The sequence below is a fragment of the Stegodyphus dumicola genome, chromosome X1 (genome assembly GCF_044657685.1).
Source record: "Stegodyphus dumicola isolate Sdum_Otavi_A_Nest chromosome X1, ASM4465768v1".
NCBI lineage: Eukaryota > Metazoa > Arthropoda > Arachnida > Araneae > Eresidae > Stegodyphus > Stegodyphus dumicola.
This window is the reverse complement of record NC_140780.1, coordinates 259,818,765-259,833,416: the sequence shown is the minus strand read 5'-3', so window position 1 is coordinate 259,833,416 and position 14,652 is coordinate 259,818,765. Positions and strand designations below refer to the sequence as shown.

The following is a 14,652-nucleotide window of genomic DNA, read 5'->3' as shown; positions in this document are numbered from 1 at the left end:
ATTATTTTCTATTTACAGTACTCTTCTGTAATACTTTCTCAAATATGAGATGAATTTTTAGCTTCTGAGGCGTCCTTTAAATCAGAATAACTTTATAATTAACGCTCTATTCGATTAACTTCAAGTCAGAGCATTTTAATAGTGCTCTGATTATGTTAAATATTGTTGCTGATTTCCATGTACTTAACTTTCTATAATTATTTCTGAAAGAAAAAAAAAATTTAAATCTCTATACTATTAAAATCTGTGCGCGTCTGTTTGTTTGTAACCTCATCTTCTCAAGAACGGCTTTATGGAGAGCTTAGCGGAAGGTACCGTTGGATTCAGAATTCCCGTATCTCGCCATATTGACCATTGGCATCTTCGTGCGACTTTAATTAGCCGAGATATTAATTAAAAACTAATTTTCCCCTACGTTTTTGGCATTTCTTTCGCTTTCTTTGTTGGGTTTTTCCCTATTAAAGGGACATTTCTCCGCGGGAAGGGGCGAAATTAAGGTACTGGAGCATTTTCAGTCATGTCGCTAAATAAGCGTCTAATTGGCCGATCGACTTGGGACAAACGGCATTCGTCGTTTGAAGATCCGCGAATTACAAATTTCGAAATTTCAAGAAAATTGGATGATTGGTTCCCAAATTACGAATTTTCCTTAATTAAAGTAACTGAGTCGGAAAAAGGCGCAAAAAATACGTATCTCGAGATCTAACCGACCGATTTTTTTCAAATTTTGAATTTTGCACTTCCCGGATGCTCAAATGAACGTTAGCGTTGATTGTAAACTGTTTTGCTAATTAGGAGCCTAATTAGCACGTTCATTAAAAAAGCGCTACTACTCTTATCTCCCCTTCCTAACTCTTGGTTGACGGCCTTCCACTCGGAAAGCGACGGGTGTCGGGGGGGGAGAGACGGTATCCGCTCGACTGTTGGTATCATCAAGGCCATTCGCCGGGGTTGAAATTAGCGTAGTGGCGCTTTTTTATTCATTATGCTAATAAATCATCTAATTTTCCAATCCATCTAGAACAAAGAGCATCCTTCATCTGACCATCCATCGGTTGTAAATTTCTAAATTTGGAGCCGATCGCATGATTAGTTCCCGAGATACGAAATTTTACTGAATTTTTCTTAAATACAGAAATTGAGCCGGAAAAATGCACAAAAATACGTAACTTTTCAAAGAATTAACAGATTTCGTTCAAATTTTGAATTTTGCACTTCCCGGATGCTCAATTGAACGTTAGCGTTGATTGTAAACTGTTTTGCTAATTAGGAGCCTAATTAGAAGGTTCATTAAAAAAGCGCTACTACCTTTATCTCGCCTTCCTAACTCTTGGTTTAGGGCCTTCGACTCGGAAAGCGACGGGAGTCGGGGGGGGAGATTGTATCCGTCCGACTGTTGGAATCGTCAAGGCCATTCGCCGAGGATGAAATTAGCGTAGTGGCGCTTTTTTATTCATTATGCTAATTAATCATCTAATTTGCCAATCCATCTAGAACAAAGAGCATCCTTCATCTGACCATCCATCGGTTGTAAATTTCTAAATTTGGAGCCGATCGCATGATTGGTTCACGAGATACAAAATTTCACTGAATTTTTCTTAATTACAGAAATTGAGCCGGAAAAATGCACAAAAATACGTAACTTTTCAAAGAATTAACGGATTTCGTTCAAATTTTGAATTTTGCACTTCCCGGATGCTCAAATAAAGGTTAGCGTTAATTGTAAACTGTTTTGCTAATTAGGAGCCTAATTAGAAGGTTCATTAAAAAAGCGCTACTACCTTATCTACCCTTCCTAAATCTTGGTTGACGGCGTTTCTACTCGAAAGCGACGGGTGTCGCTGAAGGGGAGATGGTTTCCGCAGGACTGTTGGAATCGTCAAGGCCATTCGCCATGGATGAAATTAAAGTAGTGGAGGATTTTTATTCATTATGCTAATTAATCTTCTAATTTGCCAATCTCTCTGGAACAAAGACCAAACCTCTTTTCAAAATCTGGCAATTATAAGATTGTAAATTTCGAGCCGATCGGACTGTTAGTTGTTGAGATACTATTTTTTTGTGCATTTTTCGAACAATTCGTGATTTTTGGATGTGAATAAGAAAAGCAACTTTGAATAATACAAATTAATATTTCTAATAGCTTAAATCAGCGTGCTCATTTGTGTTACTGAGCTACGTAATCGTTCACTGCTTTTGTTATTATATATAAATTCATTAATATATATACTGTCGTAATTTTGGTAACAAATGTTTCTGTTCGCATAAAGCTAATATTAAATATAATTTTCATTAAGAAATTTGAATTGCAAAAAAATAAATATAAATATAAATAAACTATTTATTTAAATTCTGACTAATTATTTTTTGTTCAGGGTTTTTAAATTGAATTTCTATTGCTTGAACATGCTATATGGAAAGTTTTCTTAATATAAATAATTATGGTTGATTAATTACATTAATATATATATTGATGCACTTTTGTGCGTGAACCCTGGTAGTTAGGTTCATCTTTCGAATTCCAACGAGCGGGCTGGCTGCATGTGTACTTTCGTGATTTTACGCATGTGTATCGTGTACGCAGTATCTTCTGGATGCATATGTGAATAAAGCGGGCGCAGCCCGCGCAAACCCGCTGAACACTGGTAGTTCGGTCCAACTTTCGAATACCCGTTAAAGAGATGTCTGTATGGGTATTTTCGTGATTTTACGCATGTATATCGTGTAAGCAGTATCTTCTGAATGCAGACGTGACCAAAGCGGGCTCAGCCCGCGCAAAGCCACTGAACACTGGTAGTTCGGACGAACTTTCAAATCCCGGTGAGCGGGCTGGCTGCGTGGGTGTTTTCGTGATTTTCCGCAAGTGTATAGTGTATGCAGTATTTTCTGGATGCATAGGTGAATAAAGCGGGCGCAGCCCGCTGAACACTGGTAGTTTGTTCTAACTTTCGAATACCCTCGAAAGCGCTGGCTGCATGGGTGGTTTCGTGATTTTAGGCATATGTATCGTGTATGCAGTATATTCTGGTCACATACGTGAATAAAGTGGGCGGAGCCCGCGTAAATCCGCTGAACACTGGTAGTTCGGTCCAACTTTCGAATAACGGCGAAATAAAGCCAGTTCTTTTTAAATGTCCTCCACAAAGGCATCACACCCCTTATACTAGCGGGCTTCAGCCCGCTCAGCTGGCGGGCTTGCCCGCTAGTCTCTATACTATTAAAATCTGTGCGCGTCTGTTTGTTTGTAACCTCATCTTCTCAAGAACGGCTTTATGGAGAGCTTAGCGGAAGGTACCGTTGGATTCAGAATTCCCGTATCTCGCCATATTAACCATTGGCATCTTCGTGCGACTTTAATTAGCCGAGATATTAATTAAAAACTAATTTTCCCCTACGTTTTTGGCATTTCTTTCGCTTTCTTTGTTGGGTTTTTCCCTATTAAAGGGACATTTCTCCGCGGGAAGGGGCGAAATTAAGGTACTGGAGCATTTTCAGTCATGTCGCTAAATAAGCGTCTAATTGGCCGATCGACTTGGGACAAACGGCATTCGTCGTTTGAAGATCCGCGAATTACAAATTTCGAAATTTCAAGAAAATTGGATGATTGGTTCCCAAATTACGAATTTTCCTTAATTAAAGTAACTGAGTCGGAAAAATGCGCAAAAAATACGTATCTCCCGATCTAACCGACCGATTTTTTTTTAAATTTTGAATTTTGCACTTCCTGGATGCTCAAATGAACGTTAGCGTTGATTGTAAACTGTTTTGCTAATTAGGAGCCTAATTAGCACGTTCATTAAAAAAGCGCTACTACTCTTATCTCCCCTTCCTAACTCTTGGTTGACGGCCTTCCACTCGGAAAGCGACGGGTGTCGGTGGGGGGAGAGATGGTATGCGCTCGACTGTTGGAATCATCAAGGCCATTCGCCGGGGTTGAAATTAGCGTAGTGGCGCTTTTTTATTCATTATGCTAATAAATCATCTAATTTTCCAATCCATCTAGAACAAAGAGCATCCTTCATCTGACCATCCATCGGTTGTAAATTTCTAAATTTGGAGCCGATCGCATGATTAGTTCCCGAGATACGAAATTTTACTGAATTTTTCTTAAATACAGAAATTGAGCCGGAAAAATGCACAAAAATATGTAACTTTTCAAAGAATTAACGGATTTCGTTCAAATTTTGAATCTTGCCCTTCCCGGATGCTCAATTGAACGTTAGCGTTGATTGTAAACTGTTTTGCTAATTAGGAGCCTAATTAGAAGGTTCATTAAAAAAGCGCTACTACCTTTATCTCGCCTTCCTAACTCTTGGTTTAGGGCCTTCGACTCGGAAAGCGACGGGAGTCGGGGGGGAGATTGTATCCGTCCGACTGTTGGAATCGTCAAGGCCATTCGCCGAGGATGAAATTAGCGTAGTGGCGCTTTTTTATTCATTATGCTAATTAATCATCTAATTTGCTAATCCATCTAGAACAAAGAGCATCCTTCATATGACCATCCATCGGTTGTAAATTTCTAAATTTGGAGCCGATCGCATGATTAGTTCCCGAGATACGAAATTTTACTGAATTTTTCTTAATTACAGAATTTGAGCCGGAAAAGTGCACAAAAATACCAAATTCTTTTTTCCTATTGCAACAGTTTCTTGAATCGCCGCAGATAAAAATCAAGGTTATATTCTGAGGTTAAATAGAGCACGCGATTGCATGTTACCTCACTGTATGTTGAAAATATTTCATTAATGTCAGCATTTTAAACTAATATTTTTTTTTAATTTGAGGTTTTTATAATTGCCAGGATATGTTATTGCCACGTTAATTCTTTTATTACTATTGAGTAAAAGTTGATGGCGTTCTTGAAATTGAACAATTTTAATCAGCTGAGATATTAATTAAAAAATCTGAAAGTGCTATTTTTTAAAATATGTTATTATTTTTTGCAATAATAAATTTAATGTTTTTGAATAATATATTTTTTCATGGTTTTGGTTACGTCCACTTAATTTACATAAGCTTTTTGAATTAAAATGATATCGTAAATTAAATCGCAACAATTATAATTATTTAATTTCTTTTGCGATTCAAATTTCTTAATTAAATTTTAATTGAATATGTGCTTTTTCTTGCAGCTCTGACGCAAAAGATTGTGCGGATTCCGCTGAAGTTCAAGAAAAGGAATTTTAATAACGAATATACTGTTGGAATAATAAAGCCGAAAAAGTGGCTGAACTGATTCGTAAAGACGCTGAACACTGGTAGTTTGTTTCAACTTTCGAATCCCGGCGAGACGGCCGGCTGCACGGGTGTTTGCGTGATTTTCCGCGTATGTATCGTGCATGCAGTATCTTCTGCATGCATATAGGAATCAGTCCGCGCAAAACCGCTGACACTGGTACAACTTTCGAATCCCCGCCGAGCGCGCTGGCTGCATGGGAGTTTTCGTGATTTTACGCACGTGTATCGTGTATGCAGTACCTTCTGGATGCATATGTTAATAAAGCGGGCGATAGGTGTTTTCTTGATCTTACGCATGTTATCGTTTATGCAGTATCTCCTCCATGAATATGTTAACAAAGCGGGCGCAGCCCGCGCAAGAAAGGTGAACACTGGTAGTTCGGTCCAACTTACAAGTCCTGGCGAGCAGGCTGGCCGCAGGGGTGTTTTCGTCATTTTCCGCATGTGTCGGCCGATTAGCGGCTGAGTTGTAAAGACACTGAACACTGGTAGTTCGGTCCAACTTTCGAATGCAAGCGAGCAGGCAGGCTATGCGAGTGTTTTTGTGATTTTACTCATGTGTATCGTGTATGCAGTGTCTTCTGGATACATAAATGAATAAAGCGGGCGCAGCTTGCGCAAGAAAGCTGAACACTGGTAGTTCGCTCCAACTTACGAGTCCTAGCGAGAAGGCTGTCTGCATGGGTGTTTTCGCGATTTTCCGCATGTGTATCGTGTATGCAGTGTCTTCTGGATAAATATGTGAATAAAGCGGGCGCAGCCCGAGCAAAACCGATTAACACCGGTAGTTCGGTCCAGCTATCGATCTCGGTGTACGGGCTGGCTCCATAGGTGTTTTCTTGATTTTACGCATGTTATCGCTTATGCAGTATCTCCTCCATGAATATGTTAACAAAGCGGGCGCAGCCCGCGCAAGAAAGCTGAATACTGGTAGTTCGGTCCAACTTACAAGTCCTGGCGAGCAGGCTGGCTGCAGGGGTGTTTTCGTCATTATCCGCATGTGTATGATGTATGCAGTGTCTTCTGGATGTATATGTGAATAAAGCGAGCGCAGACCGCTCAAGACCGATGAACACTGGTAATTCGGTCCGACTTTCGATCCCGGGGAACGGGCTGGCTGAATGGGTGTTTACATGATTTTCCGGATGTGTAAGGTGTGTGCAGTACCGTATGGATGCATACGGGAAAAAAACCGGTTAAAATCGCCGGAAACTGGTAGTTCGGTCCAACTTTCGAATGTAGGCGAAATTTAACATGGAAATTCTTTTAAAAACGAACAATGATAAGCGGGCTTCAGCCCGCTCAGCTGGCGGGTTTGCCCGCTAGTCTATACTATTAAAATCTGTGCGCGTCTGTTTGTTTGTAACCTCATCTTCTCAAGAACGGCTTTATGGAGAGCTTAGCGGAAGGTACCGTTGGATTCAGAATTCCCGTATCTCGCCATATTGACCATTGGCATCTTCGTGCGACTTTAATTAGCCGAGATATTAATTAAAAACTCATTTTTCCCTCCGTTTTTGGCATTTCTTTCGCTTTCTTTGTTGGGTTTTTCCCTATTGAAGGGATATTTCTCCGCGCGAAGGGGCGAAATTAAGGTACTGGAGCATTTTTAGTCATGTCGCTAATTAAGCGTCTAATTGGCCGATCGACGTGGGACAAACGGCATTCGTCGTTTGAAGATCCGTGAATTAAAAATTTCGAAATTTCAAGAAAATTCGATGATTGGTTCCCAAATTACGAATTTTCCTTAATTAAAGTAACTGAGTAGGAAAAATGCACAAAAAATACGTATCTCCCGATCTAACCGACCGATTTTTTTCGAATTTAGAATTTTGCACTTCCTGGATGCTCAAATGAACGTTAGCGTTGATTGTAAACTGTTTTGCTAATTAGGAGCCTAATTAGCAGGTTCATTAAAAAAGCGCTACTACGTTTATCTCCCCTTCCTAACTCGTGGTTGACGGCCTTCGACTCGGAAAGCGACGGGTGTCGGGGGTGGGAAATGGTATCCGCTCCACTGTTGGAATCCTCAAGGCCATTCGCTGGGAATGAAATTAGCGTAGTGGCGCTTTTTTATTCATTATGCTAATTAATGATCTAATTTTCCAATCCATCTAGAACAAAGAGCATCTTTCATCTGACCATCTATCAGTTGTAAATTTCTAAATTTTGAGCCGATCGCATGATTGGTTCCCGAGATACAAAATTTTACTGAATTTTTCTTAATTACAGAAATTGAGCCGGAAAAATGCACAAAAATACGTAACTTTTCAAAGAATTAACGGATTTCGTTCAAATTTTCAATTTTGCACTTCCCGGATGCTCAAATAAAGGTTAGCGTTCATTGTAAACTGTTTTGCTATTTAGGAGCCTAATTAGAAGGTTCATTAAAAAGCGCTACTACCTCATCTCCCCTTCCAACTCTTGGTTGACGGCCTTCGACTCGAAAGCGACGGATGTCGGGGAAGGGGAGATGGTTTCCGCAGGACTTTTGGAATCGTCATTATGCTAATTAGTCTTCTAATTTGCCAATCTGTTTGGAACAAAGACCAAACCTCTTTTCAAAATCTGGCAATTATAAGTTTGTAAATTTCGAGCCGATCGGACTGATAGTTGCCGAGATACGTATATTTTGTGCATTTTCCAAACAATTAGTGATATTTGGATCTGAATAAGAAAAGCAACTTTGAATAATACAAATTAATATTTCTAATAGCTTAAATCAGCCTGCTCATTTGTGTTACAGAGCTACGTAATCATTCACTGCTTTTGTTATTATATATAAGTTCATTAATATCTATATATTGTTGTATTTTTGGTAACAAAGGTTTCTGTTCGCATAAAGCTAATATTAAATTTAATTTTAATTAAGAAAATTTAATTGCAAAAAAATAAATATAAATATAAATAAACTATTTATTTAAATTCTGACTAATTATTTTTTCTTCAAGGTTTTTAAATTGAATTTCTATTGGTCCGTGGGTGTTTGCGGGATTTTACGCGTATGCATAATTGAATAAAGCGGTCGAACTTCGCGCAAATCCGCTGAACACTGGTAGTTCGGTTCAACTTTCGAATCTCGGCTAACGGGCTAGCTGTATCGGTGTTTTCGTGATATTCCGCATGTGTATAGTGTAGGCAGTATTTTCTGGATGCATATGCAAGTAAAGCGGGCGCAGTCCACGCAGAACCGCTGAGCACTGGTAGTTTGGTCCTACTTTCGAATCCCGGAAAACGGGCTGGGTCCATGGGTGTTTGCGGGATTTTACGCATGTGTACCGTGTATGCAGTATCTTCTGGATGAATTGGTGAATAAAGCGGATGAATCCCGCGAAAAAACGTTGAATGCTGGTAATTCGGTCCAACTTACGAATCCCGGCTAGCGGATTGGCTGATTGCGTGTTTTCGTGATTTTAGGCATGTGTATCGTATACGGAGTATCTGCTGGATGAATACGTGAATAAAGCGGGCGTAACCCGGTCAAAACCGTTGAACGATGGTAGTTCGGTCCAACTTTGAATCCCAGCCAACACGCTGACTCTATGTGTGTTTCAGTGATTTTCCGCATGTGTAACGTGTATGCATTATCTTCTGGATGCGCACGGGAATAAAGCAGGGGGAACAAGCTCAAAACCCCTGAACACTGGAAGTTCGGTCCAACTTTCGAATACCGGCGAAATTACAATGGACATTGAACAATGAACATTGAACAATGAAAAGCGGGCTTCAGCCCGCTCAGCTCGCGGGCTTGCCCGCTAGTCTATACTATTAAAATCTGTGCGCGTCTGTTTGTTTGTAACCTCATCTTCTCAAGAACGGCTTTATGGAGAGCTTAGCGGAAGGTACCGTTGGATTCAGAATTCCCGTATCTCGCCATATTGACCATTGGCATCTTCGTGCGACTTTAATTAGCCGAGATATTAATTAAAAACTGCTTTTTCCCCTACGTTTTTGGCATTTCTTTCGCTTTCTTTGTTGGGTTTTTCCCTATGAAAGGGATATTTCTCCGCGGCAAGGGGCGAAATTAAGGTACTGGAGCATTTTCGGTCATGCCGCTAATTACGCTTCTAATTGGCCGATCGACTTGGGACAAACGGCATCCGTCATTTGAAGATCCGAGAATTAAAAATTTCGAAATTTCAAGAAAATTGGATGATTGGTTCCCAAATTACGAATTTTCCTTAATTAAACTAAATGAGTCGGAAAAATGCACCAAAAATACGTATCTCCCGATCTAACCGACCGATTTTTTTCAAATTTTGAATTTTGCACTTCCCGGATGCTCAAATGAACCTTAGCGTTGATTGTAAACTGTTTTGCTAATTAGGAGCCTAATTAGAAGGTTCATTAAAAAAGCGCTACTACCTTTATCTCGCCTTCCTAACTCTTCGTTGACGGCCTTCGACTCGGAAAGCGACGGGTGTCCAGGGGGACAGATTGTATCCGCTCGACTGTTGGAATCGTCAAGTTCATTCGCCGGGGTTGAAATTAGCGTAGTGGCGCTTTTTTATTCATTATGCTAATTAATCATCTAATTTGCCAATCCATCTAGAACAAAGAGCATCCTTCATCTGACCATCCATCGGTTGTAAATTTCTAAATTTGGAGCCGATCGCATGATTGGTTCCGGAGATACGAATATTTAGTGCATTTTTCTTAATTAGAGAAATTGAGCCGGAAAAATGAACAGAAATACGTATCTCCCGATCTAACAGACCGATTTCGTTCAAATTTTGAATTTTGTACTTCCCGGATGCTCAAATGAACGTTAGCGTTGATTGTAAACTGTTTTGCTATTTAGGAGCCTAATTAGCAGGTTCATTAAAAAAGCGCTACTACGTTTATCTCCCCTTCCTAACTCGTGGTTGACCGCCTTCCACTCCGAAAGCGACGGGTGTCGGGTGGGAGATGGTATCCGCTCGACTGTTCGAATCGTCAAGCGCCGGGGATGAAATTAGCGTAGTGGCGCTTTTTTATTCATTATGCTAATTAATCATCTAATTTGCCAATCCATCTAGAACAAAGAGCATCCTTCATCTGACCATCCATCGGTTGTAAATTTCTAAATTTGGAGCCGATCGCATGATTGGTTCCGGAGTTGATTGTAAACTGTTTTGCTAATTAGGAGCCTAATTAGAAGGTTCATTAAAAAAGCACTACTACCTAACTCTTGGTTGAGGGCCTTCGACTCGAAAGCGACGGGTGTCGGGGAAGTGGAGATGGTTTCCGCAGGACTGTTGGAATCGTCAAGGCCATTCGCCATGGATGAAATTAACGCAGTGGAGGATTTTTATTCATTATGCTAATTAATCTTCTAATTTGCCAATCTCTCTGGAACAAAGGCCAAAGCTCTTTTCAAAATCTGGCAATTATAAGATTGTAAATTTCAAGCCGATCGGACTGATAGTTGTCGAGATACGTATTTTTTGTCCATTTTTCGAACAATTGGTGATTTTTGGATCTGAATAAGAAACCAACTTTGAATAATACAATTTAATATTTCTAATAGCTTAAATCCGCGTGCTCATTTGTGTTACTGAGCTACGTAATCATTCACGGCTTTTGTTATTATATATAAGTTCATTAATATATATATACTGTCGTATTTTTGGTAACAAAGGTTTCTGTTCGCTTAAAGCTAATATTAAATTTAATTTTAATTAAGAAATTTTAATTGCAAAAAATAAATAAAATATGAATAAACTATTTATTTAAATTCTGACTAATTTTATTTTTCTTTCAGGGTTTTAAATTGAATTTCTGTAGCTTGAACATGGTATATGGAAAGTTTTCTTAATATAAATAATTATGGTTGATTAATTACATTAATGTATATATTGATGCACATTTGTGTGTGATTATGTTGAAGTTTATCAAAAGGAATTTTAATAACGAATCTACTGTTTGAATATTAAACCCAAAAAGTTTTGCGGTTACACTTGGCAAAAAGCCTGAGCAGTAAAATCGCTGAACACTGGTAGTTCAGTCCAAATTTCGAATCCAGGCAAACGGGTTGCCTCCATAAGTATTTTCGTAATTTTGAGTATGTGTAACGTGTATGCAGTATATTGTGAATGCATACGTAAATAAAGCGGGCGCAGCCCGCGCAAACCGCTGAACACTGGTAGTTCGGTCCAGCTTTGGAATAAAGGCGATCTGGCTGGCTGCATGGGTATTTTCGTGATTTTAGGTATGTTTATCGTGTATGCAGTATTTTCTGGACTTATATGCGAATAAAGCGGGCGCAGTCCGCGCTGAACACTGGTAGTTAGTTCATCCTTCGAATTCCAGCGAGAGGGCTGGCTGCATGTGTACTTTCGTGATTTAACGCATGTGTATCTTGTACGCAGTATTTTCTGGATGCATATGTGAATAAAGCGGGCGCAGCCCGCGCAAACCCGCTGAACGCTGGTAGTTCTGTCCAACTTTCGAATACCTGTTAAAGAGCTGTCTGTATGGGTATTTTCCTGATTTTACACATGTGTATCGTGTACGCAGTATCTTCTGATGTGAGTAAAGCGGGCGCAGCCATCGCAAACTCCCTGAACACTGGTAGTTCGGTCCAACTTTCGAATACCCATTAAAGATCTGTCTGTATGGGTATTTTCGTGGTTTTACGCATGTGTATCGTGTATGCAGTATCTTCTGGATGGATACGAGAATAGAGCGGGCGAATCTTCTGATCACTGGTAGTTCGATCCAACTTTCGAATCCCGGCGAACGGGCTGCCTCCATGTATGTTTTCATGATTTTCCGCAACGTGTATGCAGTACCTTTTGGATGCAAGCGCGAATAAAGCGGGCGCAGCCCGGGTAAAATCGCTGAACACTGGTAGTTCGGACGAACTTTGGAATAAAGGCGAACGGCCTGGCTATAGGTGTTTTCGTGATTTTCTGCATGCGTGTTGTGTATGCAGTATATTATGGATGCATAATTTAATAAAGCGGGCGCAGCCCGCGCAAAACCGCTAGACACTGGTAGTTCGGTCCAACTTTCGGCAAGCGGGCTGGGTGCAAGTTGTTTTCGTGATTTTATGCATGTGTAACGTGTATGCAGTATCTTCTCGATACATACGTGAATTAAGCGAGCGCAGCCCGGGTAAAACCGGTGAACACTGGTATTTCGGTCCAACTTTCGTATACCGGGAAAATTTAACACGGGAACTCTTTTACACACGAGCAATATATAGCGGGCTTCAGCCCGCTCAGCTGGCGGGCTTGCCCGCTAGTATTATTTAAAACTTGTAACTGAGTTATTATAAAATGTAAGGACAAAATGTTTATAATACTTACCAATTTTTTACACTTAATTAAACAAAACGTATTCTAAAAATTCTTATTTATTGCTTCGTTAAGAGCTCATTTCCTAGAATTTGCTTTACAAAACCTTTTAACTGATTTCGTTACAGTGCGAACAATTCTTACTTCAATAGTTTTATAACCACATTTGTCAACGAAATTTCAACTTATCTTTACAATTAAATGTTAAGGTACTTCACTTCCAAATACATTTGTAAATAATTTAATAAATACGTATTTTATTAATGGCAAATACATGACATAAATACCTATATATATATACCTATACTTATATTTATAATTTTTTTGTTTTCAAGGTGTGCAAATCTTTAATTTCTGTGCATTCACTATATTTTCCGAGTAAAGTGATTTACAATAATTTAGCATATATCAGAATTTTTTACCTAAGAAATATATATAAATAGGGTGAAAATTACATGCTTTAATGCTGTCTTGATGATATGTTACGTTCACATGGTCGCATCATCTTAACCGCACATGGTACTTCCGCCGAATTGGCAAATGTTTCTGTATACAATTTTACATAAATGTGTGGTTGCAAATGAAGTAAAAGTTAAATTATTAGTATATCTGTGTATACATTCATTAATTTTGACGAAAATTATAGGATTTCTTGATAATTACATTTTTCTGTTAAGATATGTAAACCCAAAGTGATTATTTTTCAGTTATATAAAAATAAAATTATGAGTTTTTAAAATGCATTTCTTTAAGCACCTTCCCTAAGAACTTTAAAAAACTACATGTTACAATATCATGTGGATAACAAAAGTGTGCTTTATTTAAAACATTTTGATATTTGGAACATATAATAAAAATAGGGTATAATCTATCAAACGTATCGAAAGAAATATACAAATTTTCACGTTCGTACTACTTAGTTATAAGGGAATTGGGGTTGGCGCCTCCTTTCATTCTTACCTCCATCGTTTTTATGAGGGGATGGAAAACGAAAGCTCTAGTGGAATAACGGTCAAAGGACATTTCCGATTCTGACCTAGATGTAAACAAATCCGTCACTGGCGTTTTGCGAAAGGCTGGCCGGAAATCACTGGATCTTCATGACGGCTTATGAAAGTTTTTGTATTTTTGTGTCCGATTTTATACGCCCTGAACTATTAAGTTTAAAAATATTTATAACCATCTGATTCTAAAATAGTTCATACAAATAAATTTATTAAATTTTTACTTGCCAAATCATCGTTATACTTAGTTGCTTATCATTATATATAGTTGCTCTTTTGCCAAGTAAGAGAAACGACCCAGCTTTGGGTAAAATTCATCCTTAGAGTTGCAGTAATTAAAGGAATTCTCTCTGAATTTCAGGTAAATATAAAAACAGGCTCCCAGAAGTACAAAATATTTTAGGAGGACTGTTACGAATGTTCATGGACTGAAATTGCTGTTTGAATTTCGAATCCTCAAGAAGTTTTCTGATGACTTTCTTTTTTATAAAGCGGCTTTCGCAATCTATAGTATTTTCAAAGATGCTCAGCATTTCAGATGCAAGTTCCATATCATTTTCGAAGAGTTGGTGTAAGATCTGGCAGCTTTCACTTCTTGTTTAACTTCTCCTTGTTTAACTTGCATTCTCTTACCTTTTTTTGAAATCTGGGCTGTAGGAAAAATGGTCTTAAAACTGCCCATTAATTTTCTGTAAAGCTTCTAATAGCTGTTGTACCTCTGGCTTATGAAAGCTGTGATCTTTGGCAGTTATCCGCTCTGTTTCAGTACTTTGGGATTAAATTCGGAATCATAATGTCTGATCCTGGACCGGTCAGTACTGGTTATTCTTTTAAAGAACTCCGACGTTTTTCCAGACATTGATACAATGTTGAATGCGATGAAGTTTGTCTTCTTCACTCAGGTAACGTGGTACCCATTTTGACCAAACAGGAGATAGTTTCACATGCTCCTTAACAAAATCGTGACAGCCCTCATACGTAATTTACATGAAATTTCACTTTAAATGCAACAGAATAGTAAAGAAAATAAAAATTAAAAATAAATAATAAAAAAATGGGTTCATGTATTAAAAAAATAGAATGCACAAGGAATACATAAATTATACAATAAGATTTACACTAGAGTACAA

General features: G+C 38.7%; 1 protein-coding gene across 2 annotated transcripts in view; it reads left to right on the top strand.

The window, feature by feature from the left end:
- LOC118184200 (uncharacterized) overlaps positions 1 to 14,652 on the top strand; it is a 233,200-nt gene that overhangs the window by 171,561 nt on the left and 46,987 nt on the right. The gene's annotated exons all lie outside the window — the stretch shown is intronic.